The sequence below is a fragment of the Schistocerca nitens genome, chromosome 1, assembly GCF_023898315.1.
Source record: "Schistocerca nitens isolate TAMUIC-IGC-003100 chromosome 1, iqSchNite1.1, whole genome shotgun sequence".
Classification (NCBI taxonomy): domain Eukaryota; kingdom Metazoa; phylum Arthropoda; class Insecta; order Orthoptera; family Acrididae; genus Schistocerca; species Schistocerca nitens.
This window is the reverse complement of record NC_064614.1, coordinates 673496342-673520566: the sequence shown is the minus strand read 5'-3', so window position 1 is coordinate 673520566 and position 24225 is coordinate 673496342. Positions and strand designations below refer to the sequence as shown.

Sequence of the window (24225 nt, the reverse complement as noted above, 5' to 3'; positions counted from 1 at the left end):
TGCCACACTTACCTCAGTTCAAACTAGCAGACACATTTTGTAGAAGGTGGTAGCCGCATATATGACATATAAAATATACAATTCAATAATACAACCAAATCTGTCAGCTTATTCCGAGAAAGATACATAGAAATATCAACAGTAGAACTGCCAAATCAAACTACAGTATCCTCTATGCATATATAGGTAACCAGAATGTGATGAACAACTTTTTATAATAATGAAGAGCTGTTAGAGAATTTCAACACCACAGAGAAAACATTTTCATATGTGCAGACCTTTAATAAGGGGCAACTGTACTTTTAGCAGATGACACAAATATCCTAAAAGTAGTGTGATGAAGATAGCCTAAAAAAAAGCCACACCTGCAGATGTAAGACAAGATTTAACACAATGGTTCAAAATAAATAAGCTAATAATAAATTCTGAAAATTGTGTCAGTTGATTTCCACACTTCACAGGAATTCCACCCATCAACACCAAATTTTAACACAAAAAAACTCTCTCATCTGTGAACATGAGAAAATTTTTATGTATACATATCTAGAACAACCTGAAATGGGAGAAACACTTTAATAATGTAAATAAAAAGTTAAATACACATATATATATATATATATATATATATATATATATATATATATATATATATACTGTAAGAATCATCTGACAATGTACAAACCATGCATCAGTTGGCACAATGTACCATGGCATTATCCATTCCCTACTGATTCACAGAATAATCTTTTGGGGGAACTCCACACTTAGTAGAAAAACATTTAGGCTACAAAAATGATTGTTAGAATAGTAAGACATCCTAAATAATGAGACTCCTATAGACCAATATTTAAAAGTCTCTGTATATATATCTACAAGGTTCAAAGCTTCACAAAAGTAAGCATATTAAAAGAAGTAACTATCTTCAAGCATAATTGTCATTTCTACTCTCATGATACTAGCCAGAAGCATTACCTGCTTGTCAATTCATTAAGTACACCAATTCGTAGAGGAGGAGTGTATCAAACAGGCATTATGTTGTACACTATGTGATTAAAAGTATCTGAACACCCCCAAAAAACATATGTTTTTCATGTTAGGTGCACTTGCTGCCACCTACTGCCAGGTACTCCATATCAGCGACCTAAATAGTCATTAGACATCATGAGAGAGCAGAATGGGACACTCCGTGGAACTCATGGACTCCAAACATGATTGAGTGTCACTTGTGTCATACGTCTGTATGCGAGATTCTCACATTCCTAAAGATTCCTAGGTCCACTGTTACTGATGTGATAGTGAAGAGGAAAAATGAAGCGACATGTACAGCACAAAAGCGTACAGGCCAACCTTGTCTGTTGACTAACAGAGACCGCCGACAGTTGAAGAGGGTCGTAATGTGTAATAGGCAGACATCTATCCATACCATCAAACAGGAATTCCAAACTGCATCGGGATCCACTGCAAGTACTATGGCAGTTTGGCGGGAGTTGAGAAAACTTGGATTCCATGGTCAAGTGGCTGCTCACAAGCCACACATCACGCCGGTAAATGATGAATGACGCCTCGCTTGGTGTAAGGAGTGTAAACATTGGACAATTTAACAGTGGAAAAATGTTGTGTGGAGTGACGAATCATGGTACACAGCATGGCTATCCGATGGCAGGGTGCAGGTATGGAGAATGCCCGGTGAACGTCACCTGCCAGCATGTGTAGTGCCAACAGTAAAATGCGGAGGCGGTGGTGTTATGGTGTGGTCGTGCTTTTCACAGAGTGTGCTTGCACCCCTAGTTGTTTTGCATGGCACTATCACAGCACAGGCCTTCATTGATGTTTTAAGCACTTTCTTGCTTCCCACTGTTGGAGAGCAATTCGAGGATGGCGACTGCATCTTTCAACATGATCGAGCATCTGTTCATAATACACGGCCTGCGGCAGTGTCGTTACATGACAATAATATCATTGTAATGGACTGACCTGCACAGAGTTATGACCTGAATCCTATAGAACACCTTTGGGATGTATGAACCGCTGACTTTGTGTCAGCCTTGTCGACCGACATTGATACATCTCCTCAGCGCAGCACTCCTTGAAGAATGGGCTGCGATTCCCCATGAACGAATGCCTGCGAGAGTGGAATCTGTCATCAAGGCTAAGTGTGGGCCAACACCATATTGAATTCCAGCATTAATGATGGAGGGCATCACCAACTTGTACATACTTTTCAGCCAGGTGTACAGATACTTTTTATCACATACTGTATAATCACATGCCATTCTTTCTAGTCAAACAAATACAAAATTTACCCATATTCAAAGTGAAACAAAAAGAGTACTTGCTTGACCACTGCTTCTATTCTGTTTCTGATTTTTTGGAGCATCAAGAAAATATAACTCAAGCATAATCATAAATTTAACAGCCAAGCCATATCTCAAAACAGTTCTTTAGTTAGGCAGAAGTAAACAAAGGCCCAAGACTTAAAAAAAATTCAACAACATTAAAATTTTTAAAATGCCAAAGGGCTTACGTGAAACAGTACTTTAAACTAGGCAAGTACAAACAACAAGAACAAATTAAATTAAAAAAAAAATAAAGCAGTACACCCAAGGGCGCTCAGATGTTCGAGGGTCGGCCTGTAATTCAAACACTAATGCTTGCTTAGATGAGACAAGCAGTCAGGCCAACCATTCATGATTCGACGACAACCCATCTGACTGACAGTCAACGGACCCACCGACAAGATAACTTCCACTTCACTCAACACGGGCACAACAGGGAGTTCAACGGAACAATGTAGAAGATATTGGTACCCACAACCAATCATACATGGAGCTGTCAAACTACACACCGTGCTGGATAACAACACGATGAGGAAACTACACTGCCTGAAATTTATGCCAACGGCTAGGGCAGGTAACCAGAATGTTAATGGCCACAAGGCAGAAGATTCCGCTGGTGCACTTCAATTCAAATAACCAAATGCAGTGAAACTCCACTGGAGAGTGGCTAGAATTTTCCAACTTGAAAACCACGTTCTTGCTCACAGGAACATCCCAACAGCCGACGACAAACTCCAGATGACACAATGTGAACTGTCTTGAATTGCTGGTAGGTTAAATCAAAACTCATCTTTCGTGTCCAGGGTTGGTGAGCCATGGACCTCGTAGCAATGGGAACAGTGCCACACACTCCGACACTGTGTAGAGACCACCAGCAGGCCCGGCCAAACTACGCCCCGCCGGGAGTTCCTCACTACTCCACGCCAACCGACTGATTGGTCGCACACCAGTACGCCGACAGCATTTGAAATATCTTGTCAGTAGAAATCACACAAACTACACACAGTTTCACAAACACTTGCATGAAGAAATAGACAATGCTAACGGCAGTGTCAGTCCAATAACAAGGACAAATAACGTGTTGGCACACACAGCCAACCCATAAAGGATACCGACCAAAATACACGTTGTCTGCCAAGACAACCGATGGACGACCAACCAAGGTCATCCGCACTCAAATGATATGTGTTAGCAACCATCGGGCGAGTCATGGCTGCCGGACCTCACTCCTGCTGCGTCCTGACTGAACTTGTGCCACATCCTAACTCAAACACTGCCTGGTTCAAACTCCACTACAGGCGCGTTCCAACAGACTTCATGACACACGACAACCAGGAAGTAATAGCAGTGCCACAAAGATAATACGGCAGGGCTTATATCAATAAGTGCTGCTGCTGCCGCTCATGGGCAGGCAAGGTAGCAACTCAGTGACACAAGTAACCGAAACTAACATATAACAAGGAGGCAGTATGGCAAAAATAGGACGTTAAATAAGAGATGGCACAAACACAAGCCACGCACGGCTCAAAATGCTATTGACAATAAACTTGTCATTCAGACCAATCTATCTGTTTAGTCCTTTGCAGTCAGAAATGTGTAGTATAAGTCAATTAAAATAATAAGAACTGGAGCCCTTTCTCCTCAAAAATTACTCTTGGTTTGGGGAGAACTTATTAGTTGTAGGATATATTTCCTATTTTTTTGGTAAAATCCTTCATTATCATAAACTGTTGTTCCTAAAAACTGTATAAAGACCTATGCAATTAACATTCAATTTTAAATTTTGCGCGGAATGAATAAAACACCTCCCCCCTCCTAAAGGTGAATGTTTGCTTTCCGTCACTGCCATCCACAAGAGCTGTGAGCTGTAGATTAGATTAGATTCAGTTTTAGTTCCATTGGCCCAAAAAACAGATGATTCTCGTGGGTGTGTAACACGTTAGAAAGTATAACATAAGAAACATAAAACATCTGAATATAGTACTCACTAGCCTGATCATTCGTCCGGACATTGTCACGAAATCTGAATACATTACAGTAAACTGAACCTGCTAATATTTACAGAATTAATACTGTCAGAATGAAGGAACGTACTTTTAATAAAATTATCATACACAAAATACCTAATCTTGACTGTTGTGACCAAGTGCTGTCAAAACTGAAACCCAACAGATATTTTTACTTAAACTGGGCTAACAGTCTGTGTTAAGATATTCTACTGTACAGTAGAAGGAGTTGTCTATCAAAACGTCTTTAACACTGTTTAAACTATGCTATATCTGAAACCAATATTTTTATGTTTAGTGACAATTTATTGAAAATGTGTGTTACTGAATATTGGACACCTTTCTGGACCAAGGTAAGTGTAGATTGTTCTTATTCCTTGTACTGACACTATGTATCGAACTGTTGGTTTGAAACAGAGATATATTACACGCAAGATATTTCGTTAGGTTTATACACGAACTTCTTCAGTTTACACCACAAATGAGTCTTATTAGGCCCTAGATGCTTTTGCATGCTAAAAACTTTTGCTCTGTTTGATGACACCCTACAATATCATCCATGTGACTTTTTTTTAATATGTGTACTACATCTGACATAAGTAGACCAGAGGTCAGCCGCTCGGCAATAATTTGGATTCCCTACACACAATTTACCTGAAGGCCCAAACAGAAGTGAGCGTCATCGTTGAACGTTACAGAAGACCACTCAAGTGTCCCTGTTCACTCTAGCTGTACACCATGGAAGTCTCTTTTGTCTATGGTATGGCGTAAACGACTTATGGCAACTCGAGACCCCAACCAAGCTTGTGGTAGTAGCCTTTATTCGACTGTTCATGGTGACCCTATGCCTGTAACCTCTGCCCGGATTTCAGCAATCTGTCAGAGTCAGCTATACAATTCTACATCTTCTGTTTGTACAGTCCTTCTGGAATCACCTGCGCTACTCTTGTTGCCAAACTGCTTTCGTGACTCTGTCTCGTTATGGAGTTGTATGGACACATACGTGAGTGTCTGCTCCATATCTGAGCATCTCTTTCTTTTTCCAGTAGGCAATCAAATCACTGGTCAGTGATTCTTCTACACCATAGTCAAAAACGATATTCAAATGATTTTACTAAGATCACTGAAATAATTCCTTTGACAGCCACTCCAGAAGTAGAGGATGAATCCATTGTCTTCTTCTTGCTTTTCGTTTGTTGTAAACAATCATAACACCTTTCACGTGAATCTCGACCCTTCCCCTTCTGAATTGCAGTGAGGACGCCGAGTACGCAGGGATCCTAACAACACGAGGAAATCTTTAGAGTCAGACTTGAGAAGTTCATCATGCTACAGTAGAATACGGACCTTTTCTGGCACTGACTTACAAACCCAACATATATAAATACAATCGAAGCATCTTTCCGTTATACTCCATAACCATACTGACAATAGATACCCTAACGAATTATAAGCCTCCGTGGCGCAATGGGATAGCGCGTTCGGCTGTTAACCGAAAGGTTGGTGGTTCGAGCCCACCCGGGGGCGAAGATTTTTATATCTAAATTTTAAGAAATACCCAGTCCTTACATCTGGCCTCTTAAATTATTTTGACCAAATTCGAATATTTACATTTTTCGGAACTGCAGTACAAATGAAGATTTGCGAAAATATACGCGTGTGTGCATGTGTTAATAAACGGCTACATTTCATACATTTCACACTTTATCTGTAACTGATGGAGACTACTAGTTACTAAATTCAAATGGCATAGTATTCCAAGGGTGCAGCTACACAGTTAACCCAACAGCGGAACTGCAACTATACCGGCTGTTGCAGAACTTTAGGCCTACTTGTATTCAACAGTTTATTTATTGAGTCCTTTGATCATATGTAGTACAGTGTACAGGATGATATTGGACTTATTACTAAGTGCAAAATGATACATATTTAAATAATCATTTTTCAACGTGCTACCAATTTCAATAGTTGTAGTTCTTACAATGATACAATGTTAAAAATTACAGTAGCTTTAGTTCTTAACAGTTATTCTGGTCCAAGTATTCCTTTACTGAGTAGAAACAGTGGTACTGTAGATATTCTCTGACAGATCTTTCGAAAGCATTAATATTTTGTAACCATTTTAAACTATTTGATAGTCTATTATAGATTTTAATACCCAGATAGCATGTACCTTTCTGATACAAACTGGTATTGGCTGGGGGTACATGCAAGTTATATTTTATTCGAGTATTATAATCATGTATATCTTTGTTTTTTAAAGTATTATCATCATTTCCAATCATATACTTTTTTACATACATTAGTGTGTCAACAATAAACATACATGGTAGAGGTAGTATATTCAGTGCTTTAAATATTGGTTCGCAGGACTGTTGAGCACCACTCCCTGTCATAATCCTAATGGCTCTTTTTTGTATTCTGAAAGTCCCTTGAGCTGCTGGGGAATTTCCCCAGAATATGAGTCCATACTTGAGATGGGCATTGAAGTACGCATAATAGGCACACAATATTGCATGTTCATTTATGCACTGTTTGAGAACCCTAAAAGGATAACAGCCCGTGCTCAGCTTGGCATTAATTTGTTCTGTGTGTTTGTCCCATTTTAAGTCTCTTTATATCCAGATGCCGAGAAATTTTGTAGCTTCATCATTTGCAATAGGGTATTGATTGATTTTTATTTCTGGATATATCAATGTGGTGCTTTGATGGTTATGGAAATTTAAGGCTACTGTTTTGTTGTAGTTTATTAGCAACTGATTTTCTGCTGTCCAGTTACTTAGATGTTTTGTAACTGAGTTTACTACTTCTTGTATATCTTCATTTTTTGCTGCTTTTACCAGTATTGTTGTGTCGCCAGCAAACAGTATTACTTTGTGGGAATCAATATGTATATCCAAATCATTAATATATAACAAGAAAAGTAGGGGTCCCATTACCGACCCTTGTGGTACCCCGTAAGTGATTGGGCTTTCTGATGATACATATTCTGTGATTATTCGTGCTTTATCATCTATATGTCTGATGGATACTTTGTTTACGGTCGCTGAGAAATGAACGAATCCAATCATTTGCCAACCCCCTAATTCCATAGTGCTCTAGCTTCTTCAATAGGGTTTTGTGGTTTACCATATCAAAGGCTTTGGTTAGGTTCAAAAATATACCTGTTGTTTGTTGTTTTTCATCTATTGTTTTTAATACAGTAGATATGCATTCATACATTGCTGTCTCCGTTGATTTCTTGCATCTAAAGCCATGTTGAGTATTAGATAGCACACTATTTTTGTTTATAAACTTTAACAACTTACTACACATAATTTTTTCTATTACTTTTGAGAAACAGGATGTTAATGTAATGCGACGATAGTTTATTACTTCATCTTTGTCACCAGCTTTGAAAATAGGGATGACTTTTGATGTTTTTAGTTGATCTGGAAAGATGCCTGACTCTAGGGAACAGTTGCATAAGTGAGTAAGGGGGTCAATTATATTTTGTATGCAGAGTTTTAGGATTCTGTTCGGTATACCATCAATTCCTGCTGAGTATGTTGTCTTTAGTTCTCTGACAGCCTTCAATGTCTCCTCCCTGCTTACTTGGTCTACAAACATTGAAAATTTATTACTGTTGCACTTATTTACTACTTGATGCTGAGTTGAACTAAAATTAGTTTTTATTAAATTTTCAGCTATCCCAGTGAAGTATTTGTTGAATATGTTTGCTGTTTCTGTAGACTGTAAAATCTTTTTATTGTTGTGTATCAAGACAATGTTCTCCTCAGTTCTCTTATTTTTGCCAGTTTCTTTTTTTAATGATATCCCACATAGCTTTCACTTTATTTGTAGAATTATTTATGTAGTAATCATTGAACATTCTTTTTGCCTGTTTAATGACTTTTGTAAGATTTTAGTGTATGTTTTGTAATGAGTATGCATTTCCTCAGTGGCATTATTTTCTTTGCACATTATGTGGAGCTTCCTTTTTTTCTGGCAAGAAGTTCTGATTCCCTTAGTAATCCAACCCTTTCCACTTGTCTTCTCTCTTATGTTTACCATTTTTTGAGGGAAGGCTGTATCAAAATGCTTTACCATTTTTTCTAGAAAAATATTGAATTTCGAATTCAGATTTTGCTTTTCATAGACATCAGACCAGTCTTCAGTATGCAATAGTGAGTTAAAGTGGTCAATGCTTTTCTGCCTGTAGATCCTTCTCTTGACCTTCAGTAAGTTATTATTAACCGGTCTTCCTTCCTTTGTGATGGTAAGTATTTGAGCTTTGTGGTCACTGTATCCTGTGTTAAACACTTTTACTGACCACTCCAATTTCTCTTTATCAATCAGGATTTGATCTAAACCTGTCTGACTGGTTGGTGTTATTCTCGTTGCAACTTTAACTGTGGCTGTAAGGTTATGTGTTAATTAGATTGCCAAGGGCGGTTTTCTGTGAGATTGGTTTGCTTACAATCGTCCACTCTATTTTCCACAATTTCGTTAATATCAGGGTATGTCAGCTCATTCAGCTAGAGTAGGACTGACCCGCATCTCTTGAAACAACTTATTCTGTTGTGCCCGTCCTCAGATAAAGTGAATGGTGACGAAAATTTAGGTTAAGTTCCCTATCCAGCTTTTTAACTAGTTTGCGTATGACATGAACGCAATCGAACTGATAGCTGATGCAACTAGACAAAGAATAATATAAAAATGTAATACTTTCGAACATTGACAACGACTCTGGTTTGATATGGCAGAAACCATACGCAAACTAGTTAAAAACTTGGATAGGGAACTTAACCTAAATTTTCGTCACCATTCACTTTATCTGAGGACGGGCACAACGGAATAAGTTGTTTCTAGAGATGCAGGTCAGTCCTACTCTAGCTGAATGAGCTAACATACCCTGATATTAACAAAATTGTGGAAAATAGAGTGGACGATTGTAAGCAAACCAATATCATACCAAATAATGCAACAGCATATAAAGGCCTACCGTACTTGTCATGTTCTCCCAAGAGGAAAAGTCTTAGCAGACCAACTGAAACCTGCAGATCCAATGTAATGTCACCAAACCATCACATGAACTGAATAAAAGGAAAATCTGGCTGCATACTTTCAGGATGTACATAGTAAGCCTTACACGGTACTGTTCTCCAACATTTTCGCTGCTTACATGTTGATTGGATGGATAGAAGTTCTAATAAAAGGTAATGTAAGTTAATGATATTCAGCTTCAGATTATTCCACAAATTCCAAACGAGATGCCTGCAATACCAATAAAGATTTAATTATGCTTGCAACTGTCTTTATAACAACTATCTGAATACCCGGCACTGCCCAAATACGTATTTCTTCCAGTTCAATTAGTCCATCTGCTCTTTCCCCTCTCTCTGTCCATCTCTTCCGCCCCCCTTTTTGTCCATCTCCTTCTCTCAGCCCACTACCTTCACCCCTATCTTTCTACTCCTCCTACCCCTTTCACTGCCCATCTCCTCCTCCCCCTCTTAGTCCAACTCTTCCTGCCGCCTTTGAATCATCCTCCTCCCACACTTCTGTATCCATCTCAAAGTCCCCCCCCCCCCTCTTTTAATCTCCACTTCCCTCTTCTGTATCTATTTCCTTCTTCCCATCTCTTTGTCCATCTCCTCCTCTTTCTTCCCCTGTACATCTCCCCCTTTCTCTTTTCATCTCCTCTCCTTTCTGTATCCACCCACCCTCCCCCTCGCTCAGCCTATCACCTCCTCCCTCATATCTGAGTCCATGTCCTCCTTCCCCCTCTTCTCTTTCTGCATTATCACCCCCACCACTATAGAAGGCTGCTGGTCATTGCCTGGACAGATTTTCTTTCCAGGTAGTAAGTAATGTGCGTACCAAGATTGGCAGAAAACAATCTTGGGTCTTAGAATGAGTTTTGTACCTGCAGCTTGTCCATATGTGCGCATCACAAATATATTTCTTACATATCTGTACACATATTTCACTTCTGAGTCCGGCGAATTTCGCCCATCGGTTTTGTTTTCATGCATGATGTCGTGTTTCTTGAACTATGTGTCGTGCAATGACAGTTTTGTAGATACATTCAGCGACATATGTGGACACTGTCTGCGAAATGTGTTGCGAATAGAGTTAGTATCAAAGAAGTAATAAATTTAATGTCTCGCATGATCCGGCAGTGTTTCATGCATCTCAGTGTTTATGACGTCATATCTCCTGAATTTTGAGTCGTACAATGATACAATTTTGCACGTGCATTCAGTGAAGGTTGTGAATATTGTCTGTAAAATGTGTCATGAAAACTGTTACTATTTAATAACTAATAAATTAAAACGTCATGCCTGATGTGGGAGCTTTACTGCATGAATAGGGAAACTGTAGTACGCGAAAATTTTTTTCCCTTTCATCATTCTGTGGGGGTCGTCAGAGAGAAAAAATCTCATAAAGGTTTGAAATTATGTGTAAGGTTTGCCGCAAGTCACGAAGTCTCTCATTCTCAAATACTGGATGAATAAATAAAGTCCGGGTATTTCACATCGTGGACTATACTACTTTTTTATCGCCACCATCCCCATTTTGATAGATAGGTGGTTCTTATCCCAACTGCGATTCTTCCAGAAGGTAAGTGACATGTGAGGTCTGTTCAAAAAATTCCAGAGCTCTGTCCATGAAATTTTTCTTTTCTACGTTTACCTTTAACTTATGGTGCATGGTCTCCGAGATACTCGCCTCCACAATTGGTACACTACTCCCAATGCCGTTTCCACTTCCGGAAGCAGTCTTGGTACATCTCTTACTGGATCGCGCGAAGTGCCATCTGCAAATTTTCTTTTATCTCATTTATCGTTGCAAATCTTCGTCCTTTCAACGAGGTTTTCAACGTTGAAATTAAAAAAGTTCCAGGGGCCACGTCTCGAGGATGTGGCAGCACAGTGATTTCATTTGTTGTGCAACAGTCATTGCCCAACAAGGATGAATGTGTGAGTGATGCACGTGCCATGAAATGTCTCGCCACGTTTCAGGCCGTTTCCTTCTCGCATTTTCTCGCAGGCGTTGCAACATGTCCTGATAGTATCATCGATTAACAGTTTGTCCCTGTGGCACGAATTTATGATGAACTAATGATTCGAAGTCAAAGAAAACTATCAGCATGCCTTTGACATTTGACCTGACCTGACGATCTTTTTTTGGGTCTTGGATCAACCTTTCCCTACCCACTGTGAAGACTTAACATTGGTCTCAACATAATAACTGTAGACCCACGTTATTTATTTTGTTTATTTACACGTCAAGTTCCTTAGGACCAAACTGAAGAGAAAATCTTCAAGGACATGGAACGTGTCAGTACATGAAATTATAACATAAAAGTATTAACAGATAAAAATAAATGTTTATGAACTGGAAAAAGAGTCTGTCCATAAGTTCAAGTAAACACAATCAACAAGTATCAGCTTAATTTTTCAAGGAAATCCTCGACAAAACAGGAGTGACCCCATGAGGAAACTCTTCAGTTTTGATTTGAAAGCGCGTGGATTACTGCTAAGGTTTTTGAATTCGAGTGGTAGCTTACTGAAAATGGATGCAGTAGTATACTGCACACCTTTCTGTACAAGACATAAGGAAGTCCGATCCAAATTCAGGTTTGATTTCTGCCGAGTATTAACTGAGTGAAAGCTGCTTATTCTTGGGAATAAGCTAATATTGTTAACAAGAAATGACAGTAAGGAATATATATAGGGTGTTACAAAAATGTACAGCCAGACTTTCAGGAAACATTCCTCACACACAAATAAAGAAAAGATGTTATGTGGACATGTGTCCAGAAACGCTTAATTTCCATGTTAGAGCTCATTTTAGTTTCGTCAGTATGTACTGTACTTCCTCGATTCACCGCCAGTTGGCCCAATTGAAGGAAGGTAATGTTGACTTCGGTGCTTGTGTTGACATGCGACTCATTGCTCTACAGTAATAGCATCAATCACATCAGTACGTAACATCAACAGGTTAGTGTTCATCACGAACATGGTTTTGCAGTCAGTGCAATGTTTACAAATGTGGAGTTGGCAGATGCCCATTTTATGTATGGATTAGCACGGGGCAATAGCCGTGGTGCGGTACGTTTGTATTGAGACAGATTTCCAGAACGAAGGTGGCCTGACAGGAAGATGTTCGAAGCAATTGATCGGCGTCTTAGGGAGCACGGAACATTCCAGCCTATGACTCGCGACTGGGGAAGACCTAGAACGACGAGGACATCTGCAATGGACGAGGCAATTCTTCGTGCAGTTGACGATAACCCAAATGTCAGCGTCAGAGAAGTTGCTGCTGTACAAGGTAACGTTGACCACGTCACTGTATGGAGAGTGCTATGGGAGAACCAGTTGTTTCCGTACCATGTACAGCGTGTGCAGGCACTATCAGCAGCTGATTGGCCTCCACGGGTACACTTCTGTGAATGGTTCATCCAACAATCTGTCAATCCTCATTTCAGTGCAAATGTTCTCTTTACGGATGAGGCTTCATTCCAACGCGATCAAACTGTAAATTTTCACAATCCACATGTGTGGGCTGACGAGAATCCGCACGCAATTGTGCAATCACGTCATCAACACAGGTTTTCTGTGAACGTTTGGGCAGGCATTGTTGGTGATGTCTTGATTGGGCCCCATGTTCTTCCATCTACGCTCAATGGAGCACGTATCATGATTTCATACGGGATACTCTACCTGTGCTGCTAGAACATGTGCCTTTACAAGTACGACACAACATGTGGTTCAATGCACGATGGAGCTCCTGCACATTTCAGTCGAAGTGTTCGTACGCTTCTCAACAACAGATTCGGTGACCGATGGATTGGTAGAGGCGGACCAATTCCATGGCCTCCACGCTCTTCTGACCTCAACCCTCTTGACTTTCATTTATGGGGAATTTGAAAGCTCTTGTCTACGCAACCCTGGTACCAAATGTAGAGACTCTTCGTGCTCGTATTGTGGACGGCTGTGATACAATATGCCATTCTCCAGGGCTGCATCAGCGCATCAGGAATTTCATGCGATAGAGGGAGGATCCATGTATCCTCGCTAACGGAGGACATTCTGAACATTTCCTGTAACAAAGTGTTTGAAGTCACGATGGTACGTTCTGTTGCTGTGTGTTTCTATTCCATGATTAATGTTATTTGAAGAGAAGTAATAAAATGAGCTCTAACATGGAAAGTAAGCGTTTCCGGACACATGTCCACATAACATATTTTCTTTCTTTGTGTGTGAGGAATATTTCCTGAAAGTTTGGCCATACCTTTTTGTAACACCCTGTATATTGAGAGGTCAATGTCAAAATACCCAGACTCGTGAAAAGGTGTCCCCAAGAGGTTCATAAACTAACACCACTTATTGCCCGAACTGCCAATTTCTAAGCCAAAAATATGCTTTTAGAATAGGAAGAGTTACGCCAAAATATAATACCATACGACATAAGTGAATGAAAATAAACAAAGTATACTAATTTTCGTGTCCAACGACCACTCACTTCAGATACCGTTTGAATAGTAAATGTGGCAGCATTAAGTATCTGAACAAGATCCTGAATGTGAACTTTCCACGACAGCTTACTATCCATCTGAACACCTAGAAATTTGAACTGTTCAGTTTCACTAATCATATGCCCATTCTGTGAAATTAAAGCTTCAGGCTTTGTTGAATAGAGTGTTGTTGTTGTTGTGGTCTTCAGTCCTGAGACTGGTTTGATGCGGCTCTCCATGCTGCTCTATCCTGTGCAAGCTTCTTCATCTCCCAGTACCTACTGCAGCCTACATCCTTCTGAATCTGCTTAGCGTATTCATCTCTTGGTCTCCCTCTACAATTTTTACCCTCCACGTGGCCCTCCAATACTAAATTGGTGATTCCTCGATGTCTAAGAACATGTCCTACCAACCGATCCCTTCTTCTAGTCAAGTTGTGCCACAAGCTCCTCTTCTCCCGAATTCTATTCAATACCTCCTCATTAGTTATGTGATCTACCCATCTAATCTTGAGCATTCTTCTATAGCACCACATTTCGAAAGCTTCTATTCTCTTCTTGTCTAAGCTATTTATCGTCCACGTTTCACTTCCATACATGGCTACACTCCATACCAATACTTTCAGAAACGACTTCCTGACATTTAAATCAATACTCGATGTTAACAAATTTCTCTTCTTCAGAAAAGCTTTCTCTGCCATTGCCAGTCTACATTTTATATCCTCTCTACTTCGACCATCATCAGTTATTTTGCTCCCCAAATAGCAAAACTCCTTTACTACTTTAAGTGTCTCATTTCCTAATCTAATTCCCTCAGTATCACCCGACATAGAGTGTTAGCAACTGTAAAAACTGGATCTTACTGTGATTTAATGTTAGTTTATTTTCTACATGCTATTAACTTAGGTCGTGAACTGCACTATTTGAAACAGAGCCAATATTGCACACAACATCCTTTACTACCAAGCTAGCATCATCAGCAAACAGAAATATTTTAGAGTTACCCGTAATACTATTGGGCATATCATTTATATCATTAAGGAACAGGAGTGGCCCTATCACTGATCCCTGGGGCACCTCCCACTTGACCGTACCCCAGTCAGACCCCACATCACAGCCATTCTCAACATTGTGAATAATGACCTTTTGCTGTCTGTTGCTAAAGTAAGAGGTGAACCACTTGTGAGCTACTTCGCGTATTCCTTAATGGTCCAACTTCTGGAGCAATATTTTGTGATAAACACAATCAAATGCCTTAGTTAAATCAAAAAAATATACATAGCGCTCAATACCTTTTGTTTAACCCATCCAGCCTCACAGAGAAAAGAGAATATAGCAATTTCAGCTGTTAAACGACTTCTAAAGCCGAACTGTACATTTGATAGCAAATTGTGTGATATACAATGATCAATTATCCTTACATACACAGCCTTTCCAATAACTTTAGCAAACACTGATGGCATAGAAATAGGTCAAAATTATTTAAATGATCCTTTTCTCCCTTTTTATAAAGTGGCTTTACTACTGAGTACTTTAATCGTTCAGGAAACTGACCATTCCTAAAGGAAAAATTACAAATATGGTTAAATACAGGCCTACCATGTGCAATACAGTACTTTAATAATCTGACAGGTACTCCATCATATGATTGAGAGTATTTAGTCTTCAGTGATTTAATTGCTGACTCAATCTCCCTCTTGTCTGTATCACAGGGGAGTATTTCAGACATCAATCTCGGAAAGGCATTTGCCAAGAAAGTTATATGATTCCCTGTAGAAACTAAATTTTTATTCAATTCACCAGCAATGCTCAGAAAATAAGGGTTAAATACTGTACATATATTTGATTTATCAGTAACAGAAATATTTTCAATGCAAACTGGCTGACCAGACACTTCCTTCACAACTGACCATATTGTTATAATTTTATCCTGTGAATTAGCTATTCTATTTGCATAGCCACATACTCTTTGCCTTCCTAATAACATTTTTAAGCATCTTACAATACTGTTTGTAATGGGCTACTGTAGCTTGATTGTGATTCATTCTAACATTTTGATATAATTCCTGCTTTGTTCTACATGATATCCTTATCCCACTAGTCAGCCATCCGGGCTACATATTACTGCTAGTACCCCATTTAGAAAATTCTAATGGAAAGTAACTCTCTAAGAGCATGAGAAATGTGTTAAGGAAAGCATTATATTTATCACCTATGTTATCGGCACTATAAACATACTGCTACTCTTGTTCCTCGACAAGGTTTACAAAACTCTCTATTGCTGTTGGCTTACCTTTCCTACATAGTTTGTAATTAAATGAGCACCAAAGCCTTTTAGTGTTAAAATTTGTGCATCTTGGTCTGAAATGCCAGTCACCCTTTTACTAACAGAATGCCCATCTAGTAATGAAGAATACATAAAAATATTGTCTATGGCTGTGCTACTATGAATTTATAAGATCTACCAACATCCTTCTTTTTGAACCATCATTTACAAAATTTATACTGTCACCACTTATAACTAATTTCTGGTACTTCCTACAAAGCGAATCAAGAACCCTCTCTAGCTTGAGCAGAAATACTCTGAAGTCAGAGTTAGGGGACATACAGACAACAACAATTAGAAGTTTAGTTTCACTAAATTCAGCTGGCCCTGCACAACATTCAAATAAGTGCAGTGCATTGATACGTCTATGGACTCAAATGGAATACTGTTTTTTACATACATAGCCACTCCCCCACCCCACAAAGAACCTCTGGAAAATGAGCCAGCTAATCTGTATCCTGGTAAAGGAAGCCTCTGAACTGTCAAATTATTTAAGTGGTGCTCTGATATACCAATAATTTGAGGGTCAACATCTATAAGCAGTTCACTAACTTTATTACTAATACCTCTTATATTTTGATGAAATATGCTAATTCCTTCTCTACTTGGAAACATTACATCCTCTCAAGGTGAGCCCTTAGTTAGAGGGACTTCCTTTAAGCAGGTATACCTATCAGCTGACTTCAATCTAAAAAAGGTGCAGCTCTAACACCACCTATTACAGGAATTTTTCCATGAGTGATGTCACCAACCACCACCACCACCACCACCACCACCACCACCACCACCACCCACTACACTGTCACCTATAAGCTAAGCCTCCCCTTTCCATACCTCCTGAGGTGCAGGCTATGCCTAGTGAATCCCGATCTACTGATAGACCCAACTGGAACCACTGAGATGTGACTCATGCCCTCTGCCATCAGCACCCTCCCCAGCCCCATGTTAATGTGCCTAACAGTCGCATTAAGATGAGGCTGATCATGATGCTGAAACAGTTGCACGAAATGCACATTAGTGCCACCAGTTTGAGTAGCTGAAATTCATGCCAATGAACTCTGATTGAAGATGAAATCTGTTGCAGCAAAATTCTTTCTGCGAGTGCTTTCTGACGACCTGAGAGACAATCGTTTGCGTGTGTGGCAGGAATTGGAAGTCCAATCAGAAGATTTTAATGTAAAAGTCATCACAGGTGTTATAGATATGACCTACTATTTCTCACCCACATTACTCAACATGTAGAAGAAGTGGAAAAAATTGCTGGAGGCGCTAAACGGCGTAACTTCAGATGAGTTTAAAAACTGTTTCCACCATAGGAAAAAACCGTTGGGGCAAGTGTATTGTGTCTGACTGCCACTATTTTGAAGGTGTTCAAGTTTTGAAAATGTTCTGCTAAATACACATTTTGTTGTAAAACACTTCTTGTCAATTCCCCCCACCCCCCCTCCCCCCAATACATACATGCATATATATAGGTGCAATCACACATCTCTGTTTCTAACATACTAGCTGGGAGACCCAGCATTGCCTGGGCATTTATTTGTTCCAATCTTCTATTATTCTATTTCTTTCTCCCTCCTCTCTCTGTACATCTTCTCCTCCCCCTCTAACCAGCTTCCCCTCTTCCACTTCCTACCCTTGTCCTCATCCTACCTCTCTCTATTCATCCTCCCCCTGTCCACCTCCTTCTCCCTCCCCCCCCCCCCCCCCCGACCATCTCTTCAGCTCTCCTCTGTGACCATCACCAGTGTCACACCATTTTCACCATCACCCCAATGGGTGGTTAATGTCTCTTATGCCCACATGTAATTAATCTGCATTATGTTTGGGTTGAAAGTGATCCAATGTTTTAGAGAAAGATATGGAACAAACATGCATACACACCACACACATATATTTCTATAATATACTAGCTAAGAAATCTGGTGTTACCCAGAAAATAATTATCTTCTATTACTTCATCTTCTTCAGCCTCCTCCTCTCTGTCCATCTGCTCCTCCACCATCTCTCTGCCCATCTCCTCCTCTCCCTCTCTCTATCCATCTCCCCTGTCTGTTGATCTCTTCCTTGCCTCCCTCTGTCCACCCACTCTGACCCCCCCTCCTTCCATCTCATCCCTCCTCTCTCTACAAAGCCATGGCCAACTGCTTGTATACTACTTGCAACACATGGCCATTTATGTGGACAGTCTGCTTGTCGCTATTATGCCCACATAGCAAGCAGCTCAGTGATTGCAGCTCAGCTTGTAGATCATAGGACTTGTTTCACATGTAGCCCTGCCTTTGGAGGGATACATTATGCTCGTGACTGGAGGTATGTGGTGGCGGGAGGATGTCTGGGCAGGTCTTACATCTAGTTCTATTGCAGGGATACAAGCCATGAGGCATGGGTTTAGGATCGGTGGGTGGTGATACCTCGTGCAGCTGCCGCCAATAACCGTTTCTTGTGGGCTCTTGCCAGTTTAAATGAATTCTGAAATGTTCAGTTTCAAAAACAAAAAAATTTTTTAGGGCAAGCCTTCCTGCTCTGATGTCATGTTTCATTCTTCTATGTAATGAGAATGTGCAATTGCAAGTGTGCTGTTGTAGTTGATTTATGTTTCAGTTGTGCGGAGCGCAGTGTATTTCGTCTGGTACTGTGGGGCATGGCATTGGGGCTTCAACTTGGCTGTTGCAAGTGGAAGCAAGTGGAACTGTGTTTCGTTAGATAGGGCTCCAGGTTCCTGGCCTTCTGTCTCAATCTCGTCCTAAAGTAGAGTATTGCTGTTCTCTTTGTTCCTAGCTCTGTCAGGTTGTTAAGCTTTGTAGCTCGTTCCTCCACCGCCTTGGCAGATGCACCTTTCGCTTGAAATATGAATTTAAACTTGTAAAAGTGGGTCACTCTGTAATTAGTTCCTTATCAGGTTGCTGGAAGCTCCACCATATTACTTCTGTATTGCCTTATCGGCCACTTGTATCATATTTGCACCTAGTATGCTGATTGTGATGTTTAATTTTATAAATAGTGCCTACCTGTACTGACATCAAATGGATTATTCCTTAGTCAGAAGTTTGTGTGCCTGATGTCTTCATTGCTGATTGTTGAAGTTTCGGAAGTTGCCTGATTGTTATTTGTGTGCCTTAATTATGCCTTAATGTTATACCTTGCTATGAATTTACATTGCAGATGAGAAGTAATTGAACAAGATAGTCTTGAGGGTTTAGAGTTTGGCAAGTTCTGATTGTATTAAGTATTTACACCAACAGAAATTTTCTTAACGTTTTGTATATTTGTTATACAGATTTCCGAAAAAATTTTATTGCACTCCTGTGAGACTGTGAAATTTATCTGTTTTATTGTATTTAAATTGTGCAAGCTAATAAACAGTGTATGTTTGGCCCTGCTGCTAAGCTAATAAACAGTGTACCTTTGGCCCTGCTGCTTCCTGTCGTATTACTGGATGCAATAGCACGTTCAAATAGCTTCTGTTGTTAATATTCACGTGCTATCGATTGTAGCCTTGTATATCTTCATTTACACTAATTCTGTTGTATTTTGCAGTTACCACAGCCATGGTTAATGCACGTGTTATTCAGGGCATTGCTCATGTATGCAAGGAACATCTGATATACGAACTCTAAATCAAAGGATTATCTACCGAAGGAGGAGTGCCTGATCTTGCCACCCATCTCCGTGCCGCAGAACACTTATCAATTACCTTCCCTCCATAACTTTTTGCTGCTCTTGGTGAGTGCCTTTCCCAATTCTCAGCAGCAGTTCAGGAACTAACACAAACTGAAGAATTTTTAGAATCGTCCCAACCTACCCAGCGTCAGGTCTATCGCGTTCAGGTACATTTGGTGCATTACAGCAACTATTTGTCTGATATAGCAATCGTTAATCCTGTGCAGTTGGATACCTATTTTCATCAGGAATTATGCAATAAAATGTGCTCACTGCAGGTTCACTTGCTGGCTATTAATTTAAAGGGGGAAGATTTTTGGTCTGAACCGGAGGCTGATATACAACCTTTATTGACTGAACAGTTAGCACCAGATAGTTAAGCTGATCAGTTTGCTCATTTGCCTAATTGATATTGTTGCTTATTAAGGATATTAAGGAACTGTCCTTGGATTCTGTGACTCAAATTCAGCAGGTATCGTGGTTGCTTGTACACCTTCAGGTTCAAGCGGATGCCTTACAGGTTCCTCACCCTGTTTTGCTAGCCTTACTTTACCTTGAACTGAAGGTGGGTTGAGTATACTTTGGGCAGAAGTCTTGCAGGAATGTGGGTCATTATGGCAGTTTCACAACATGTGTTAAAGCAAAACCTGTCAGCACATATGTGCGTTCATTTAAAGCAAGAATATTATTGGAAAGTGCAGGTGCAGCAGAAAACCTTGGGACAATATTTTGACAGAGTACACATCACTGTCGATGCATTGACATGTGCATCCCGGAAGCACAGAGCATTGACCACCTTATTGAGGGGTTGTGGCCCCAGGACCTTTCTTGTTTTACCCTTACGAATACACCTTCATCAGTTGCAAGAACTTGTAGATACAACAGAAGCTCTCGCATTTGCTGACAAGCAGCGCATTGGGATGGTCAGGACAGTGTTGGTGAGTCCGTGATTAAACAGAAGCAAACACCAGAGATCTAGTGTTGTTTACGCTGTGGCGCTGACAATCATTTTGTAAGCCAGTGTTCGAAGCAACAAGTTACCGTCTTAATAGTTGACATTTAAAGAAGAGGGGGTTGGCTCATCGTAGGAATTGGCCAGCTAATTGTAAGGCTATTGGCTCACTGAGCACCCACTCCTTCCCTTACATTTGAACACATGTTGGCAACGAACCCATATGTGTCCTCCTCGATTCGGGCAGTTTGGTTTCTCTCATTGATCAGGACTGGTACCTGAAGCATCCACATTTGTGTTGATTTTTGATTCAGAGGCAGGTCGCACAAAGATGTAGACTTGCAGGTGGCCAAGAGCTGCCTTTGTTAGGCAAGGTGTGCGGCAGTTTAGCGGTGCAGGGCTTTTCATGGCCCATGGAATTTATTATGGCTAAACACTTGAGTGTACCAGTCATTCTGGGCTGTGATTTTATGCATTGTACCGGGTTAGTACTTGATTATGTTGGCGGTACCTTCCACTTCCAGTTATTGCCTGGTGATTGTTTTGGATTCTGTGTATGTCATAAGGGCAGTGGGGTGCATCCTGTGCACAGCTGTGATGGTAACATTGATCTTAGTCACTTAGATGATCTGCAGCATAAGTTTATTAGGGAATTGTTGAATTGTTATTGTGACATTGTTGGACAGGCTGGGTGTCACGACCCTCAGCCAGTATGATATCCATATTCTGGATAGAATTCCTGTGCACCAGGCACCCTACAGACTGTCTCCTCCTAAGATGAAAATCCTGCATGCTAAAATTGAATGTACATTGGAGGACGGTGTTATGCATTATTCTACCTCCCCTTCGCTGGTCTTCCTTGTGCCTAAAGGGTAGCATGGCGATTTTCAAGCTGTTGTTGATTATTGGACCCTGAATAAGAAAATTGTCCTGGAATCAGTTCCTTTGCCCAACATTCACAATTGTATCACTTGGTTTTCAGAAATCGGGCATACTATAAAATACTGCTGGCTGAGGGCTTGAAGGCGGCTACTGCGTTCTGTACCGATTGGAACTTATCTGAATTCAATCAAGTTCCTTTTGGCCTTGCCACTGGCGCAGCTGTTCTTTCCCATCTGTTGGATAATGTTCTGGGAGATTTAAAGTATAACTGTGTTTATAATTATCACGATGATTTGGTTATTTTTAGCAAATCTTTCTCTGGCCATCGTGATCAGGTTTTATCTAGACTGTGAAGGGCTGGGCTTACGGTCAAGCTGAATAAGATTAACCTGTGTCGGCCTCGTATTTCGTTTTTGGGACATCTGGTCTCTGCCGACAGTGTTAGAATTGATCACGAGAGTACTCTCAAGCAATGTCGCCCCCCCCCCCCCCCCCCCCAAAGACAAGAGTGGCATCGCTAGGTTTATTGGCATAGCCTAGCCAATTTCTTTCCACTGCTAATTTTGTGCAACTGGCTGCGCCACTTAATGATCTATGTAAGGAGCATCGGCATTTGCTTGGGGGAAAGAGCAGTAACATGCCTCTGAAGCAATTAAAACCACTACTGCCAATCCTCCGGTTCTAGAGGTACCTAACTTTAATGAGGCTTTCATTGTGCAGACTGATGTCTCTCATTCCAGAGTTGCCATCGTTCTTCTTCAAGAACAACAAGGCCAAAGGCATTCTGTAGATTGTGCCTTTCGTCGGCTTACTTCAGTTGAAGCTAATTATTCCATCTATGAATGAGAGGCTTTGGCGGTGTTGTTCACTCTTGAGAAGTTTAATTTTTATTTGGAAAACCAAGAGTTCCTTCTTGAGACAGACAATCAAGCCCTGAGTTGGGTGTTAGCCAGGCCTTGCAAGACCGATCGAATAGCCCATTGGGCGGTCCGGATATTAGCCTTCCACTTCAATGTTAAACATGTACGGGGGTCTGAGAATGTCATCGCTGATGCTCTTAGCCGGAAGTTCACGGAAGAGTCGGGGGAAGGCGGGGAGAATTCTCAGCTGCTTCTGGGTGCGAATAACATTCTAATAGGGAGACACCCAGGCTCTTTTGCGATCTGAAGACTAAGCAGGGGGAAGATCCCATATGGGGACCCATTTGCCAGTGCCTCCAGGCAGGAGAACAGAGTGCAGAGTACTGCCTGAGTAAGGGTGTTTATGTAAACAAGTGGGAGCCGGCCATGAGTTGAGGATCTGTCTACCCAGTGATTTGGTACCTATGGTGCTGTATTATTTTCGGCCATCTCGGCCTTTATAAAACTCTGAATCAGGTCCATGAAGGATTAGTGTGTCCACATATGTATCGTGATACTCATTGATTTGTGGCGATGTGCGATCACTGCAAACGCACCAAGCCTGATTTGGGTGCCCCTAAAGAACTTCTGCAGCCTCAGAGGGAACACTATCCACTAGATAGGCCTTTCAGGATCATATAGGTCCTCTGCCTCATACAAGGAGAGGTAACCATTAAGTGTTAGTAGTTATGGACGCATTTTTGCACTTCATGTGGTTGCTCCCTACTCGCGGTGTTACGGCCCAGATCACAATAAACCAATTGTCTAAATTCTTCCCATGGTTTGGTACTCCAAAATCTCTTGTGAGTAATAATGCCCCTGCTTTTGGTTCTAAGCTCTTGAAGAAGTTTTGCTTTAACCATGGGATTAAACACATCACCACCACAGCATATTAGCCCAACCCATCTTTTGCAGAATGGGTTAATAGGAACCTTATGGCTGCTCTTAGTATTTCCCATGCCAAGACTCCAACTCACTGGGACGCTGCTTTACCATGGCCTAACCAGGCTTTTAATTCAGCGTGCCATGAAGATACCAGGCCAAAACCGGTGTCACTCGTGTTTGCCTGCACTCTCAATTCTCCACTATCTAATCTCTTGGGTATCAGTGACATTTTGCCTGAAACCATTACTCTGGTCACCCTAAGAGAAAATTGGGAGAGCAGGCCAAGTGAAATATTAATTTGGCTCACCATCACCTGGCTGTTAGATATAATCAAGGACCTCACCCCTTTAAGGGTAAGATTGATGATCTCATTTTTATCCGGAATCAAGCTGCTAGAACCGGGCAGGATGTTAATGGGAAAATGAGACCATCATATAGAGGTCCCTGCAGGATTATCAGAATAATTAGTCCAGTTAAGCTTGAGGTTAGGAAAATGTCATCTGGAAGGTATTTCACGTTAAATGCGGAGCCGGGCAACGTGAGCCTGGCTGAGAGTGGTTGACTGCTCGGGCTAGTGGGGGAGGTTGATATGTCGCGCGGATGGCGCCATTACCCCTTTCTTGTAGTGTCATCTTTGCCATCAATTTCGGTTTGATCGGCTGCGACTCAGTTGTTCATCGCAGGTTCAGCTATTTAAGTCTGCAGCGTCATGGCAGCATACATCACTGTGTAGCATGTCAGTTGCAGTTACAGCATTATTGGAGGTTGGCCC

At 40.8% G+C, this 24225-nt stretch overlaps 1 protein-coding gene and 1 non-coding gene across 3 annotated transcripts in view; one reads left to right on the top strand and one right to left on the bottom strand.

The window, feature by feature from the left end:
* LOC126259274 (multiple inositol polyphosphate phosphatase 1) overlaps positions 1 to 24225 on the bottom strand; it is a 238877-nt gene that overhangs the window by 65777 nt on the left and 148875 nt on the right. The gene's annotated exons all lie outside the window — the stretch shown is intronic.
* Trnan-guu (transfer RNA asparagine (anticodon GUU)) lies at positions 5796 to 5869 on the top strand. The gene has a single exon. It is a non-coding gene; the product is annotated as a tRNA-Asn (tRNA).